The sequence below is a fragment of the Strongylocentrotus purpuratus genome, unplaced genomic scaffold (genome assembly GCF_000002235.5).
Source record: "Strongylocentrotus purpuratus isolate Spur 01 unplaced genomic scaffold, Spur_5.0 spur5_scaffold_11, whole genome shotgun sequence".
Taxonomy (NCBI): Eukaryota; Metazoa; Echinodermata; class Echinoidea; order Camarodonta; family Strongylocentrotidae; genus Strongylocentrotus; species Strongylocentrotus purpuratus.
Genome location: NW_022145596.1, coordinates 25245584 through 25264443, shown reverse-complemented (window position 1 = coordinate 25264443; position 18860 = coordinate 25245584).

Genomic DNA, 18860 nt, shown 5'->3' with positions numbered 1-18860 from the left:
CATATCTAATTCCGTTTTTTCAGTTACAGTTTTATCTAATAATCTTAGAATAACCATCTAACTATCTTCGAGCAAGAAATGTTTCAATCTAAGTCAGAGACAATTCGATATAACATTTGAATTGACACCATTCAGGCACTACTTTAAACACAGTACCCGTCACCAGCAAAACAAAATTATCGTGCAACACTTGCTATGGCATTGTTTTAAGATAATAGTCTCGCCTATGTCTGTACGGATTAACTGGGGCTAGGTATAAATTCAATAAAATTCCTCACATAATGAGAAACTCAACAGAAATAGCAAACATTTCATCGAATGTCGGCAAGAAGGCCCTAACAGCTATTTAATGTAATGGTAGCGGCGGCCTTTGTTGGTTTAAGGGTGTTTATTTGACTGAAAGGCGCGCCTAAAGCCGGGAAATCCGTTGCACATGATGATAATTAATAATTACTGGAATCGATTTAAATGAATTCATGATAAGTAGGACAGTATGTGTTTTATACGCACCATATGTTGTTTGGTTACTATTTCGCACGCAAGTATTCAATTAAGGGTATGACGATATTGCATTTATGACGTAGGTCCACACGCCAACATATTTTCATTCATGTTGAGGCGTTAAGAGATTGTGAGATTTAGACCAACGGCGTAGCAAAGGTGAAGCAAGCGAGGAGAGAAGGTGTGAGTGAGATAAACATGATGAAGGAGGGAGAGGAGGGAGGCAACGAAAGTAAATATCGTAAGACCCCTTCACATATTACCTGATGGTCTTTTCTCTCACTTTTCATAAACGTGGAGCGGTGCTCTTACACGCGAGTGCCCCCCCCCCTCCCGCCCCCGCCGCCCCAGTCCCTAAAACCTTTATACACCACTGGTTCAGACAACATATGGATAATATTAAAACAGTCTAGATAGAGGATTGGTCGCATAAGAAGTAAACTCTTCCAACATGATTGCAAAGACAAATATCATCCTAGGACAATGCCAATAGCTTTGTCCATCCCGTTTTCATGTGCTAACATATCAACGATGCATTACGTATTCATATGATCGTAATTTTATCAGGGATATACGATGGGTTATTGAAATCGCCCTTCAGCAATGGTGTCTATCCTTCATGACATATCAGCAGATCAGGAATATTTTCAATCATAAAGTTAACGAAAATAAAATAATGCAAGTAACCTCTGCATCATGTAATCCGGAAGCTGTTACACTTTCTCCCGATTTACACTTTTTGTGAATTAATGTTTTATTAGTAGATTTTAACTAATTTCTATGTTTCATATACGTGTCGGAGTTGTGTTTTTTTTAATACGATTTTTAATTTCAGGTTGGGATATTATTCTGAGCCTCTACTTTGCCTCACCACAACGTGGGTAACCTAAGCAACTGTTTCCCCCTGGTAATGAATATGTAGAAACTGAGAACCTTCTTCCCTTTTTCTATCTTTAAAATGTTCTTGCAACGCACCTGAATGACATTGAGGAAGGCAACACATTTGTGTTATTTATATGACATTCACATCAGTCATGTGTTCCCCTGTGTTCTGGTTTAATGTCATCCGTCACTTTGCTTTCCTTGAAATGGTAATTGCTATTGATTTCTAATGACATTTCCTTTGGGGAGTTGAATCGCCTATTTTGAAATGGTGTTATCAAACGTTCAAACTTGTGCATGCTTATCACGTGCTTCTGTTAAACGAAGAAACCTTTTCCGACCCTTCAACCTGCTGGAAAGAACACACTCATTCACACTCATTCACATTGTAAATCACACTGTGAATCACAGTGTGCTCCACAATGGTAAATTGGGCGCGTTTTCACATTGTGGTTCACAGTGTGGATAACCGGAAAAGGAAAGAACACACTCATTCACACTCATTCACAGTGTGAATCACACTGTGTTTCACACTGTGTTCACAATGTGAACTGTGATTTCACACTGTGATTCACACTGTGATTCACACTGTGAATGAGTGTAAATGAGTGTTCTTTCCAGCAGGGAAAAGGGATCTTCTCAGTTAGTTCCATACCACAGTTTCCGGTGTATGTGCGAATAATTCATTAATTTTGGATATAACAAACAAAATCACCTCACCATGTTGACGAATAATGATAAAGCATAGATAGATTCCTATCATAGGACGACAAAAACAACGGAGTATTGCCATATCAAAGATGATGGTGACGAAGGTAATGATGAAAATTATGCAGGTGAACGTGATGATGATGGTTATGATGACGATGAGGTGAGATGAGAGTCCATGGCCCTGTTTCATAAAACTTGTTATCAATAACCAGTTACGATAAATGTTTTAAGCTACTAAAATCGTGGCTCTTGATTGGCTTGGATCAGATGTATCCGTCTCGTGAACTGTATGTCTCTTGTTACGAATCTTAATTACTGTTATCCATATAAAACTTCGATTTTTTTTTTTAATGGGTTTTTTCTAGTAGAAAAAATGGTAATCTCTAAAAATCGACGATTTTTCCCCCCCTTCAAAATGGTGTTCCCTGTCTAAATGGGCCTCTTGTAATTAGTTTTTCCTTTCAACCAAATACTAATAAAAGTTCGCTGTTTGAGACACCAGCATTTATTTATTTAAAAAAAATCAAGATCTTCGTTATACAGTAAATTTGCGGGTGCACCATGTGAGAGAGAGAGAGGGTTGAGGAGTCCTGAAAAGGACTCTGACTCAGTAATCTTTCTTGGGGGTGTGGTAGTTCTGAAAAGGACTGTTTTTTTAAATATCTTTCTTAGCATATAGTTCTAAGGAGAACTATAGCGCTTGGAGAGGATGAATGGCTCGACGTTTCGAACAGGTTGATATCCGTCGTCAGGAGTGGAGAATGGCTGGCGTGCGTGAGATCTTCGTTGTTTTCCTCTTTCTGGAAAACGCCTACGACCTCCATTTCACACTTCTCACGTCATTTCAACAACAAAAAACCCACCATTAATAATATAAGAAGAGTGAAGGTTTAATACCCACCTGATAGTGACAAGCTAACTATTTTGGGTAAATAAAATGGACACCTAATAATTCAGCCTGTGATGAAAAACAAATTCGAGAACTTCTTCGCTCTTAGACCCAGAATGTAGTCCTGAAATCGCATCATAGCCTCTACATTTTCTCGAAAGCTATCAATGAAACCGATAAACGATGGGATGATACTTCTTAAACGCCGCGACTGCTCCTATCCGATCAACGAATTAAAGATTTAGATATCAACTAGTCATGGCCATCTGTCCCCATCTACCCGTTCCTAATTCTTTTCTTCTGTATGTCTCTAGTGAGGTTAAATGACATTTCCATTCATTTTAAGTTGAAAGTCGTGATTTTAAACTTCGATATTATCTTGTAGTTAGTGACCACGTAGACGCACTCGTGGTTACAAAATGTTAGAAACCATGACGAATCAGCTCGGGGTAGGAGGGATTAAGGAGGAGGGGGAGAGGGAGGGGAAGGGGGGAAGGTCCTCTCTAGAAACTGTTAGCCGTGCGTGTCAAAGTTAACACTTTTTCCTGTTTTACATTTCTGTTTCAGCAATTTCGTTTAAATATTTTGTTAATACCAAAAATCGTTTTTAAGGTCTACCTTAATTTAAAGCTTCGTGAACCTAAAAGTAACTAGGTCCCCTCGACAACACTTTACTCTAGGCAATTTTGCTTGTCAACTATCAATATTCATCATTGTATTGAGTTGCAATATGGTGCTAAAGCAAGCGTAATCAGATCTCGTATCCCTTAAAAGTATTGACAACACCTTCGAAAATCCGTTGGCAATTTGACAGTCATAATGCAATAATGGAATGGATTATTACAATGTTTGTTAAAGAATTTCGAAGGAGAAAATCATTCCTTGAAAGAAATTGTTCTGCTGTCACTTTCGACCAGTGATTTGTTTTCCCTGTGAAATAATAACTGAATATTAATATGTGTATAAAAATATATTGATAATAACGTGGATTCCAAGTTTACTAAACATTATTCGTTTCTCCGAGCAGTTACAATTCCTGTGACCATATTGATGTACACCATACTGATGTTCACTATTACATGATTTATAAGGCAAAGTCAACCACGGTGGATTTGAAGAATCCTACCACATTTTTATTCTATTGCAAGTTATGGAGAGACAACATTTCTGTATATTAATGCCTTTACAAGGATATTAAAGCCCCCATCACACCAAACTAGTTCTCACTACGTTTTGGAACCGTCCCAGAAAATCGTAAAACGGGTTGTGGTCGGAGTAGAATTCTGAGTAAATAATGTCTATAACACGACCCTAGTTCGTCCATAAACAGTCCCCAATACGTTCATCTCATCCACAGTCAGTTCATATCAAGTTCTGATTGGGTAAATTTGCCATTTCCAGGCAGTTCAAGTCATTCCGTAGTCAGTTGATACCCGTTATTAACTAGTTCTTCCTCGTTCCCAATACGACCAAACCCATTCTAACAAGTTCAGAGACAGTTCAGCTCGTCCTTAACGCACTAAAGGCCCGGTCACACAGCCTTTCGCGTCTGTATCGCGGGTAAAATTTCGCGATTTTTTTTTTGCCCGCGGTTGCCCGTGGTGGAAAATGTGCAAAATTGGCTTAACCGCGGTTTACCCGTGGTATGCCCGCGGAACAGACGCCGGCGACTGTTCCGCGTCCTTATCGCGGGTGAAGCGCGGCGGTACCGCGGCCTACCACGGGTATAATAAAGCAGCCGAACCGGGCTGTAGAAATCATAACCGCTCCGTGCTTACACGCGGTACACACGCTAATGCATATTAGCGGTACAGACGCGGTACAGACGCGGAACAAACGTGCTATGACCGTGCTCCACCCGCGATTACCCGCTAAAATTTCGCGTCCTACCGCGTGTAACCACGTCTTAACCGCGGCCGTAGCACGTCCTAGCACGTTCGTTCCGCGTCTGTACCGCGTCTTTACCGCGTGTGTACCACGTGTACCGCCCGCGATTACCCGCGGTCTAAATTTTTGGGCAGCCCAAAACTTTTTCGCGCGGCCAACCGCGTGTGAATTTCTTACCGCGTGTAACGACGGGTAAAGTACGGCTGTATCGCGTCTGTATCGCGACCTCAAAGCGTCCAACAGCGTCTGCTTCACGGGCAGAAATTTTTGGCCGTGATTCGGCCGCGATACGCCCGTAAAGGGCTGTGTGACCGGGCCTTATTGAGGCCCGGTCACACAGCCCTCCACGGGCGTATCGCGGCCGAATCACGGCCAAAAATTTCTGCCCGTGAAGCAGACGCTGTTGGACGCTTTGAGGTCGCGATAAAGACGCGATACAGCCGTACTTTACCCGTCGTTACACGCGGTAAGAAATTCACACGCGGTTGGCCGCGCGAAAAAGTTTTGGGCTGCCCAAAAATTTAGACCGCGGGTAATCGCGGGCGGTACACGTGGTACACACGCGGTAAAGACGCGGTACAGACGCGGAACGAACGTGCTAGGACGTGCTACGGCCGCGGTTAAGACGTGGTTACACGCGGAATTGGACGCAAAATTTTAGCGGGTAATCGCGGGTGGAGCACGGTCATAGCACGTTTGTTCCGCGTCTGTACCGCGTTGTTATCACGTGCATTAGCGTGTGTACCGCGTGTAAGCGTGGTAGGCCGCGGTACCGCCGCGCTTCACCCGCGATAAGGACGCGGAACAGTCGCCGGCGTCTGTTCCGCGGGCATACCACGGGTAAACCGCGGGTAAGCCAATTTTGCACATTTTCCACCACGGGCAACCGCGGGCAAAAAAAAATCGCGAAATTTTACCCGCGATACAGACGCGAAAGGCTGTGTGACCGGGCCTCAAGGGTTATAAAACCCAAGCGCGTCCTTGCCATTTCTTATTCCCGTTCAACTTCAACGATTCAAGCTGTGCAAATCAAGACATACAAGTGAAGCCCCCATCACACCAGACTAGTTCTCACTACGTTCTGTAAAATGTTGCCAAACGTGCTCACACTGTGTGCGATCGGAGTGAAGGTAGAAGCAACTGTTTACGATCTGTTAAAGATTTATATGGACGGGCTCGGACTGGCTTGGGTGGGAAGGGTACTCTAAAACTTTGAGCCTGTTCATTATTGTCCCCGTCTTGCAATTAGACGGACTGACAACGTACTTAAACGAGATGGACGAACTACGAACGGAAATGCCGTACTAGTTAAAGTGGTTTGGACGTATTGGGAACGAGGTAAAACTAGTTAAGAACTGGTTTAAATTGATTACGGACGGGCTTGGACTGCTTGGAAATGGCATATTTACCCGATTTGAACTTGATATAAATTGACTGTGGACGTATTGAGGATTGTTAATGAACGATATAAAATCGTAAAATAGATATTATTTACACATTCTACTCCGACCATTACCCGTTTATTAACGATTTTCTAGGACGGTTCCGGGATGTAGCGAGAACTAGTTTGGTGTGATGGGGGCTTAGCTGCTGCTAATTGATTCTCGACCACAGCACGTTGTAACACGTTCCTAGTAGGATCGAAGTACGACAATTCCGTTCATAGAACGGCAATCAGTCCGTTTGTATTACGTCCTCCTCGTTTTAAGTACGTTGTCACTCCGTCCAAATTCAGGACGGGGAAAATTTTGAACAGGCTCAAAGTTCTAGAGACTCTCCCGCACTAGCCAGTCCGAGCCCGTCTGTGAAGTTCTTTAACAGATCGTAAATAGTCGATACTACGCCCAACTCCGTTCACAAACAGCCCTCTCTCTGTTGATAGTTTAGGTATTTAGTTAAATAGAAAGAAATGTGTGTTGAAAAAGTAGCGCAATCTTTGTTATTTACAACAGAATTTTCCTTCTTCCACCTTGTCTTTTTCAACTTTCTAAAGATAATTTTGGGATTTAGTATTATACCAAATTATCGGAGCTTCAGGCGAAGTCGATACTACGTCAATATTTTTTTTTAAAACTTCAAACCGTCGAAAAAGAAATTTCAGACGACGGCTGTTGTTGTTTTGCATTTCCTGTCACCAAATAGGCTTCCTATTAAACCTCTCATTATCTCTTCCTCTTTTAGGAATGTCTAAAGCTGTCTTCTTGTTGCCTAATTTTAGCCCGAGGGGCTTTATAATGTAGTTCTAAAATGTATTGAAATAACAATGTAACAATATAGCTTTACGAAATCTTTAAAAAAAAACGTAGGAAACTAAAAGGAAATATATCCAGTGTCCTGTGACCATTGTAACGGTTACGCAACTATTTTATACAATGAAGAAAAGGCACAAGAATAGATTGTTTGTGCGTCTCTTTCCCAGTCCTAAAGCAAAAATAGATGTTATCAGGCTTATCACGACTCGTGTTGGTATCCCCTCTTGGTTTTAATTTGTCTAGGGCTGTATATGTCAGACATTGCTTGCATTTAATTGGTAATTTAACTCTTCAAGTGGGCCGCTGGAAACAAACGAGAGGCCTATCAAAAGTCACTTGGAAATCACCCGAGGAGCATTCGGTGACGTTCGAGGTAGTGGTGAGAATCTTTGGAGGACATTAACGCATTGTCAATGGAGCAGCTAACAAATATCGAGGGAAAGAGAAAGGGAGAGATGTAGATAGAGGGTTGGAAGGGAGAGAGGGGAAAGAAGAAGTAAGGGAGGGGAGAGGTGGAAAGAGACATAGAAGAGAAAGAGAGAGAGAGAGAGAGAGAGAGAGGGGGGACGAATGGAAAGAAAGGGAAAGGGACAGAACAATAGGATGTACATGACTTGTTTAGGAAATAATGGGGGCATGGGAGAGTGTGTGTGAAAGAGGAAGGAAAAGAGGGGAGGAAAGACGGAAATTCATCATGCAAGAGAGGTTGCTGCCGTTCAAGGTCTAGATGACCATCTAGTGCGGCAGGTCAACAGACCATGGGATAGAGATGGGAAACGAAAGGCGAGGACAGAGAGAGAGAGAGGGAGAAAGTGGGGAAGAAAAGGAGAGAGGGGGAGGGGAGGGAGAGACAAATACAGCCGCAGGAAGGGAGGGAGACGGCGGAAAGAGAAAGGGGTGATAGAAAGAAAATGAAAAGGCAGGGGAGGAAGAGAAGGAGAATGAGGGGAAAGGAGAGAGCACGAGGGGTAATTGAGACAGACGGAAGGGAGAGAAATAGGGTAATGTGGGGGAGGGGTGGGGAGAATTTTACCCAATAAACATGCAGATGAGAGAGAGAGAGAGAGTGGGAGAGAGAGGGGGAGGGGGAGGGAACAGGGTGGGAGGGAGGAAGCAGGGTGAGAGGAAGAGAGAAAGAAAGAGAGAGCTCATTCAAGTAAGTGTTCATGGTGATAAGCCTTGCGTAGGTTTATACACATCGTCAATAACGCAGGTCAACAAATAACAAATAGGCAGGGGAGGTAGAGACAAAGAGATAAAAAGGAGATTAGATAGAAGGGAGAGAGAGAGAGAGAGAGAGAGAGAGGGGTGGAGAATGGATGAAGTTCACCCGTGGCAATTGGTGATATTCAGGGTCATGATAAGAATCTTTGGTAGATGTGAACGCATCGTCAATCAACCAAGGTAACAAACTGAAGGAGAGAGAGGGTGACCGATAAATGGGGGAGGGAAAAAGGAGAGAAAGAGCATGATAAAGAGGAGAGAAAGCTCATGTAAAATCCTGTAGATTTGAACGCAATTTTAATGACATAGATCAACTAATCAAGGGAGAGAGAGAGAGAGAGAGAGAGAGAGAAAAGACAGATACACAGAGGGCGCGATAGCTCAGTTAGAGCAGTGGTCTTGTAATCCGGTGACCCGGGTTCGAAACCAAGTCGATGCGCTAGTCAATCCTCACTACCAGGTCCCTCGGAGAGGACCTAAAGCCGTCGACCATCTTGTTGCTTACTTACAAGCATGTATGCTTCCTTAGCAGTCAGGTAAAATAACCACCACCACCACCACAGTAGAGTTTGAGAGGGAAAAAAGGGAGTGGAACGTGACAGAAAGTCACCCGGGATGATTAACGCTGTTCAAGGCCGTTGGTAGATGTGAACACACCGTCACTGAAACAGGTCAACAAACCAAGAGAGAATTGGGGAGAGCGGGGATAGTGAAGGGATAAAGAGAGGAAGGGGGAGGATAGACAAGTGATGAGAGAGAAAGATGGAGAGGGAGGGGAAATGGAAAGGGATTAAAGAGGGAAAAAATACATTTTGTTACTATTCCAAGCCTTAAAAAGGGCGCCTCAACCATAGAATTGACGATGAAGAAAAATATCTCGGGTAATTTGATTCTGGATTCGCTGCTGGGCAAGATTAAGAATAATCCCTCACCAAGCCTCCTGTAAAGAGATGAACCAGCTCTTATTGATATTTCAAATCCAAATAGATAGAACTGAAATCCGAGTAAAATTGATCATGAATATAAATAGAATACAAATAAAAGTTAGTCTTTTTATAATAGAGTGAATTAAAGTTTCTTTGAGATCTTCAAAGATCTAACAGATATTCTCCACCTGCCTGCATTAGCATGCTAAGATTTATAAGTTCTCCAGTCGAACGTTAATTTAACAAGCGATACGAAGAGCTACTTAGATTATTCATAAGGTGTTGTTCATCATTCGATATGTTAGTTTATTTTATTAGTAAACTGATGATGGGTTTAGTATTGACATAATGAATCGTCAGATTTTTTTTTCTTTCTTCATTCAAATGTCCTGATGAAATCAACGTTACTAGAAATTTTTGATTGAAGTTAATACAAAATGTTTGGTCAGTTTCCTAAATGAGTTGAAAATATGGTATGTTGGAGAAAAAAAATATTCGAAAGCCAAATACATATTTGATATTCGTCAGATATAATTGACTTTTTCTCTCAGGGGCAAGTGGGTCAATAATGTTCTACTCTGATATTCTTGATTCATTTTGTGATTTTTCCATAATGCATATCAGTGAAATTTCACCTAAAATATAAACGATGGTTTTCCGTTATCAAACTTATTCTCTGGAACATTGATTTAAGAGGGACCACCTAACAAATCGCAAAGGCAGGTATTCAAGAGTGTGAGTTGGGACTTAATGTTAGACCTTGATCATTATTGTAAGTCCCTAAATAGAAAGTTAGTAAATCCTTTATCTTTGTGTGTAATCATTATATCATAGAAATATGGTTCAACGTTCAACCCTAAAGATGGCCTGAAAAATCCTGCTTCTGTTATGGCTTACTTGTCTGTGGTGTCTATAAACCAAACACTCACTGGTTTGGAGGGGAAAAAGGTCCACGCGCTTTTGCCTTTTTTTAGGTAAAAAAGTTCAAAACAAAAAATGAAAACATGTCTAGGTAAACTGGTTTATCACCAAACATTTTTGTAATTTCTTGACAGTCCGGTTGAATAAATTGCATTGGGACATTAACGTGACGATAAGATTTGTGATATGACGCTGTTTTTTTTTGTTTTTTTTTGTTTTTGTTTTTTTCCAAATTTTTTATTGATTTTCGAAATTTTTTGTAACATTACAAAAACAACAATCATACAAGAATTAAATAATTGTGTAACATTAAAAGAACAATAATCAAATACGAATCACTGTAACAATTACCCCCAAAAACAACATCAATCAAACAAACAAACAAACAGACCTGATGTAAAAACTAACAAATCAGTCTCGGGTGGTTTGAACTGTATCATTATCAAAATATAATTATGGATAATTAAAATAGATTCTCAATTGGGGACCATTTTCTATAGTGCATGTGCATGTTTTCTTTGTGCTTTTGTTTAGCAATTACCAATTCTATATGTCTGATTTTGCAAATGAACGTTTCAAAACCAATGAAACTTACTACTAAATTCCTGCATTTCTGAATATAAATGTATCTCTTCAATAAGATAATTAAGTGATTTAATAATATTTTATGTGGTCCCTTCCAATCCTTTATGAATCCAAACATCATTCTTTTCCTAGATAGATCCTCATATCTGACAGATAGCTTTAGATCAATTTTATCAACAAAAGCTCGTCTTAAATCTTCAACAACCTTACACTCATAAAAAAGGTGTAAAGGAGTTTCAACAGAGGTCTCGCACAATGTGCAAAGTTCTGTCTGAACTTGCTTCATTTTTAAATAGTCTCTCATTGGTGTATAGAATATTATGCAAAATTTTAAACTGGAAGACTCTCATCTTTGTGCCATTCCTCCTCTTCTATCCCATATTTAGTGGAAAATAGGGGTTCACAGACAGGTCTACATGTCAATTTACTAACTAAATCAACATAAATATTTCTAGTTTTTAGTTTTTGAATTTCTACTGTCAAAAGGTCAGAATGATCATGTTCATAATCTATTTTCTCCAAGAACATTTGTATCAATAATTGATTAAATGAACTTCCCCATTTCTTCCTGACTAGCGATACTATTGCCAAATATATCATGTAGTATTTACCTGGTACTCCTCTTGCTTTCCAAAGATTAAATTGCACAATGTTTCCATGTAGATCAAAAAGTTGATATACACTGTAAAAAAATAATAGTCGAAATAACTCAATAAAATTGAGGAAAAGAATTGCCTTATTTTTATTAAGTAATCATTACCTACGGCATCTTAAGTAGAATTTACTTATTTTGCTGAATAAATTTTTACTCAGTTAAATCGAGTTACATTAACGTAAATAATTTAAGTATTGTAATCATTTTAGATAATTAAAAAAAAGCTATGATAGGATTACATATTGCACGATTTGGTACCCATCTAATCTAACAAGTAACATCCACTAATCATTCACTACTTCTATTTAAGATTTAACCGTATATATATATCTACCACCATCACAAACTATTACATACGCTTCAATTCGACACATATTGAAAGGCTCCAAATTTTATATATACTTGATCGTAGCATCTTAAAAGGAAAATTGGTTGACAATTTCCTGAAATATCAAGTTTTTATTTGTTTTTAACTGGGTAACAATTAAAAATTGTCTTGTCTTTGCTTATGCTATGGTCACATTAACCAAAAGTAGCCTGCTCGGCGGCCGAGCGTCGAGTTTTTAACCAATTCTGCCCGGCGGCTGCCCGGCCACCGAGCGGGGACCGGCCAGTCACCGCTCGTTGTTAGGGCATCGCTCGGTCGCCGCTGAAGTTTTAGCGCGGAGTTAAAATTTGGGCGGCGCCTGCCCACTTTTCACCCGCCGCCCAAAATACGCTCGGTGCCTGGGCGGTCGCCGCCCGGGCACCGAACTAATCGCTGGGCGATGCCTAATTCCAGCAGCGACCGAGCAGGCTACTGATCGGTCGGTCGCTGCTCTAATTTGTGACCATAGCTTTAGCCATGTTAAATGAATTAATAATAATAATAATACATAACATTTATTAGGCGCTTAATACTGATGTTTCTAAGCGCACAGTGTTCTGATTAAGAGAAGACTATAACCCGTAGAATTAAATTAGAAGAAAAAGCAAAAATACAAAAGTAACATAGATAAGGTAAGAAAAACAGTGGCAATCAACTAAATAAAGACAAATATGGTGCGCACCTCCATTGACCGACGCACAACTGCAATTTACAATTTGAAAAGATAGGTTTTGAGTAGAGATTTGAATTGAGATACAGAGGGGGCGCAGTGAATAAAGGCGGGCAGTTTGTTCCAGAGAGCGGGGGCAATAACTGAAAAGGCGCGGTCACCATACCGGGTGTTAGTGCGGGGTCCAGGTGTTAACAGTAATGTGGAAGATGAACGAAGTGTTCGTGACGACGTACGGGAACGTAAGGATATGAGATCGGAAAGGTAAGAGGGGGCTAAGCCATTGATAGCTTTGTAGCACAGGAGAAGAATTTTGAAGGATATGCGGTGGTGAATTTTAAGCCAATGTAGTGAGTTCAATATTGGAGTTATGTGCTCTGATTTACGCGAGAGAGTCACAAGCCGAGCAGCGCTATTCTGTACCCTTTGAAGTGGGACTAGATGTGACTGAGGGAGGCCAGAAAGAGAAGAATTACAGTAATCGATATGGGTCGAGACAAAAGCATGGACTAATTTTGAAGTTGTGGGTCGGTCAAGTAGCCTCCTGATTCTACTGATCTTATATATACCAAAGGAAGCAGACTTACAAATATTACTAATGTGTTGTTTGAAAGTAAGATTGCTGTCAATATTTAAACCAAGGTCACGCACAGAAGCACAACAACTGAGAGAGCCATCACTCATAACAAGATCAGGAAAGGGGTCTGAGTTCCGAAATTTAGAAGTAATATGAATCATTTCAGATTTTAATTAGTAAATGTAATTAGTAAATGTTTTAAAGTCCTTAAATTTTCATTCAACCACAAAAAAGAATTGTTTTATTTAAAAAAGAGTTTAATTTGGTCTTCATGAATATTTATAAATTATGTAAATATTTCTATTACGCACTGCATCGGTCCTTAATTTAAAAAGATAAGAATAATCAACATAAATTGTTTGAGTAATACGTATAATTTCTGATTTTGAGTTAAAATTACTAAATTAATACAAGCTGAAATTACTTAAAGTTCTTATGTATTTGATTTTACTTAAATATTCCACGTATGTTCTACTAAATTGAAAGTCTGAGTTAGCAAGACTTAAATTTAGTGCGTAAGTGGCAAAACTAATGTTTTCAAGTAAATTCTACATGGAAAAAATACGTAAAAATTACCAATGAACAAATTCTTTTTTACAGTGTACATAACATAGACCTGCCTCATGAAAGGCCTTACAGTAAACTGATTTATTATCAATAAGAATATATTGATTGTTCCAAACAATTTGACTAAATACACTTGCTTGGGCTCCTTGATCATCAACAAATTGATTATACTCCTTTGTCTTGGACCATGCTAAAAACAAGTTATGATAAAATATGGGAATTCCAAGAGAATTCAACTGGCTCATAGAATAATTACTCATAAAAATCAATTTTCCACCGAATCGTTTACTATAGTGGTCAAAGAACAACTTCCAATGATGATCTGATTCTGTATAATATCTCTGAATCCACTTAACCAGCTGTGTCTCTATCATGCATTTTAGTTTCGGGAATTTAAGACCACCTTCAGTATAATCTGCAATCATTGTTGCCCGTGATATCTTATCTGGACCTTTCCATATAAACTGAAACATCAACTTTTCAACCTCCTTAACAAAATCATCGGGTATTTCAATATTGGAAACTATTTACATAATCTTAGACATAACAAATGTTTTCAACAGTTGAATTTTTCCTAGTAAAGTTATCCCCGATTCTTCCATTTTAAGAAAGTACATTTTATTTCATTCAGTCTCTTATCAAAGTTCAGTTTCCTGACTACTTCCTGATCATATGAGAAATGAATGCCTAAAATTCTTATGCTTTTGTCTGCCCAATGTATATCATTTGTTTTTTCTCCATTGTGCCTATCTTTCCCAACCCATATACCTTCCGTTTTTGTTTTATTCAAATAAAGACCTGATATGATTGAGAATTCTTCAAAAACTTTGAAAACCATCTTCATTGATTGTATATTCCTACAAAAGCAAGTTATGTCATCAGCATATGCTGTATACTTTATTTGTTTTCCACTAAATTCAAAAGCCTGAATATTATCATTATCATTAAGTCTTGTAAGAACAACTTCCAAGCTCAGTATAAACAGTAAAGGAGCCAGAGGATCACCTTGTCTGACTCCTCTAGACACTGGAAAATATCCAGTGGTAAATCCATTCACCAATACACAACTACTTATATTAGTGTGCAATGTTCTAACCCATTGTATGAAAGATGGTCCAAAATTGAACGCTTCTAAACAATTTAGCATGTACCTGTGGCTTATTGAATCAAATAGTTTTGTTAGATCAAGGGCTAGCATAATACCTCTCGAATTCTCCTCCTTAGTATATTGTAAGAGGTCTGATATTAATCTTATTCCTTCCCCTATGTATCTGCCTTTAATAAAGGCAGTTTGTTGACTATCTACTAACTTTCCTATCACCTTAGCAACTCTTTTCCCCTTTCTCATACCATGTACACCTTGACCTCAAGATTGCCCCATCTGCAAAATAGTCATATATTTTAAACAACTCCTGTTCTATTTCCCTTTTCTTTTTCATTAATTCTTCATCTATATCTTCTGCTGCCATCCTGTCATCTAATTTTTTCAATTCTTTTTCAAGAGCCTTTCTTTTCTCTTCCCTTTCACATTTCTTCTTCTTAGAAAATGATATGACGCTGTTAACCGCCACAAAAACCAAAGAATTTTCCGCTATCTTAACGAAATTGTATCATCACTATTTTTCAAACACTACTAATAAGGGAGTAAGCAGCGCATATGCACCGCGGTACTATTACCTGTGACGGAAAGAAAAGGAAGAATACAAAAACACTTTTTTTTTCTCGGAGTGGATGTTATCGCAAGTTCATCTCAATATCTTGCAGATTGGAAGATGAATATATAAACTATGAGTTTGTAAATTATTTATTAAATTAACTCGCCAAGACATATTATGTGAAATGGACTATCTAAACAGGTCGATGCTAACTACATCTGCAGCATGAAAACCTGAAGTAGAACTGGAAACCTCAGTGTAAAGAACCTTTTTTCCAGCTTGGATCTGGTGTGAAGGTCAAGTCGATCATTAAGAGGGACTTTCCCTTGGCTGAATTACGTGGTGCGACTTTGTGAGTATGCCGTCGGCAGCACTCCAACAAAAAGCAATACAAAGCTATTTTCGACAATCATATTAGAAATTCGATATTTGAGCCTCACTGATATCGAGCGAAATTATTGTAAAGACTTTGCAGATGATGTGACGATGATAAAGGTTTTTGTTCGCCAAAGTCAGATGAGCTTGTTTGTTCGTTTATTTGTTTAACTTAACCGCGTATAAAGCGTGTGTATGATTGCAAGTAAGCAGCCAGGGGACCGACGGGTCTAAGTCCTCTCCGAAGGATTTGGTAATGAGGATTAATGACATTGCAAAGGGCGAGAACGCATCGACTTGGTTTCGAACCCGGGACCTCCTGGTTCCGAGACCACTGCTTTATCACTGAGCCATTGCGCCTTCCCTCACCCGTCCTCAAAGGATGATTGAGTTCACATGGCCCCCAACTTCCGAGCTTAAAGTTTCTCCAAATTTCATGTGCACCTGTTCCACGTGTCGTTTATTTTATGATCCTTTTCAGAAGCAGATATCCTGTATAATCCGCAGGGTTTTGAAGTATACGTGTTTCATTATGATTGATACTCTATTTCCTGTTTCGTTAAATGTCAGCTGTAATGATTGTAACTTGAACATTGTCAGTAGTACGAAGAGAATACATTTACTCGCTCAGAGCTAGCACTAGTGCCAAGCCGGCAAATCATGTCAAGTTTGTATTCAAGCAATCGTAAGCGACGGCATCTCAGCACTGATCTAAATAGAGCATTCAGTTCTTGAGGCTACCATTACCAACCCTTCAAAAGATAACTATGACGATACCTAGAATTAAAGGTAATATAGCATATTAAGCCTTTCAAGAAATAGATAGACGAGGATGTATATAACTATATATGTGAAACAACTTTGCTTTTATCATCGTATCTTCTTTCTGTTCGTTTACCTCTTTAAATGTTGTTTTACCAATTCCTTGACCTGTTTCTGTATTTTCGTAGCTCTGAATATTATGTTCTTCTTTGAAAAACACAATCCATAAAATCGAAAGTTGAATTGGGTGTCGTGTCAGAGACGACGCAGCTAAAGTGCAGTGAAAGGCAACACTGACAACGTTTCTCGTTTTCTGAGACCCTGTCAGTGCAGATCTATACAGCTCTATACCCTTCTTTTTTCCATCTCTGTCTCTTGCATAAGTGTTTTCTTTATCTCAAAGAAACTCTTTCCAATTCTCCTTGATGCCCCTGTTTTCCTAACAACTAGCTCTTTCTCTACTATATGCATTTGAGTGTTTAGAAAGACAAGGATTTACTGTATTCACGGTGTACTCTGATTTACTTGATTTTGAAAAACGAAATGTTTTGTATAGGCACACGCTTGAGAAGTGCTGTAAAAGCGACCATGGAATAACTGCTTTGGATAACACTTAGACCTTTATTTACACTCACTAAAAGAAAAAATCTGTCTGATAAATAATAATAATAATAATAATAATGATAATAGTGGGTTCTTCTACAGCGTTCATGTCTGTCAGACTTGACACTCCCGGTGCTCCCGGTTCTTTAGCACGGCTGCCAATGCGGCGCTCTATAGCATTTCAAGGAGTTAATTCCTTCCAGGTACCCATTTAAATCACTTGCACTTGACATGTTTAAGTATAATTTTATCTCTATCCTTTTAGTGCATTTTATTGTTATTCGTAGGCTCTAGTCATAATTGCCACATAAAGTTTCCTGGCCTGTTGATCAGACTAGCGTCATTTAAACCTAGGAGCCGTCTTTCAAAGACGAATTCCTCGGTGACAGTGTTTCGGTGACGGTCGGTGATAACTAAATCGATACCTCTCAAGCCAATTTAGCAGGCTTCCTACTGTCCCCTTACTGATGCCTTTTATAAACCCTCTTTTTTCACAAACTCAGGAATAGGGTGGATCCAGGGAAGAGTAGGGGGTCATGTACCTACCCCACTTTGCACGGCCGTAAAAAAGAGAGGAGGGGGGGGGGGGGGCAGAAAGGGGGAAAAGGGCATGTGGCATGAAAAGAAGACAATAAGAACCCTTCCCATCCGTCCAACCTTCGATAGCATTCTGAATTTGCATTCTATATGCATCTATTAAGAATGGCGCGTCCGAGAGAGGCCATCCCGGAAACACAAAACATTCCCGGGACATTAAAAGACGTTCTCCTGATGGCTTAAACGCTCTGAGGGACGCTTTGCGAACGTCATAAAAGGATAAGTATGCTGGGATGCGCCCTCGGCACGCACAGTACCTGGGCCGACAGTACTTCATTGAACTCAGGAAAAGATGTCGGTATTGAATGAAAAGGTTGAGATATGGGGACGGCATAATCACACAAGCCCATGAACACAGAATAAAATTCAAACAACCAATTGTACTTTTCGTGAAATAATGGTGAAACACATCGTCTGCGTTACTTTGAACCGATAATTCCGTACAGTAATATGACGGATTCTCCGGTTCATAATAAGGCGACGCCATGTAATCTAATACTCTGGACTTCTGGAGGTATTGTGCAATAAATGCATTTTACGTTCACAAATTTTTACATAACAATATTCTGCCAAAGATGAGGAAGTGTATTAACAAAAATACTTTTATCTAGATGTTATATGCCTTTAAAATTGTGACATTGTGACATTGTGAAATAAATAACCCTGGATATGCTAAATCTAGTTTATTAGGATAAACTTCTTATTGCATGTGCAGAGAGCACTTTTATTCTCGGAAAGTAACCAAATTTAACTTTATCTTGAAATTCTTACAAATCAAGTTAATTTGTAGGCCTACGTAGAAAAAATGTTGTCTGTGTAATCCTTTTCTGAAAGCTTAGAGTTTGTCTGGAGTAAAGGGTATGACAGTTTAATAAATAATGTTTAAATTGCTCCCGTAACCGGTGTAACATGAGGTCTAGCAAATCATTAGAAGATCACATGTGTTTATAGTAAACCGCGCATAGAGTAGATCTTCCACAGCATTGTACATTATTTATAACTGCACGGCTTTTGATCTGCGAAGATACATTGACCACGAGGTGGCATGTACTTAATCTCAAAAGAGGTGGAATGATTTATAATGATATTAACATTTATCTTTCGAATACATTCATTTTATAGGGTGCTCGAGGAGCCTTTAAAGTACTAAGTTTGCTGACACATATTGCCCTAAGACGCTCGCTGAAAGCATTCAACACGTTCAAGGAATATAGTAGGGACTTTTAGATTTGCACAACGACAACATGGATTGCT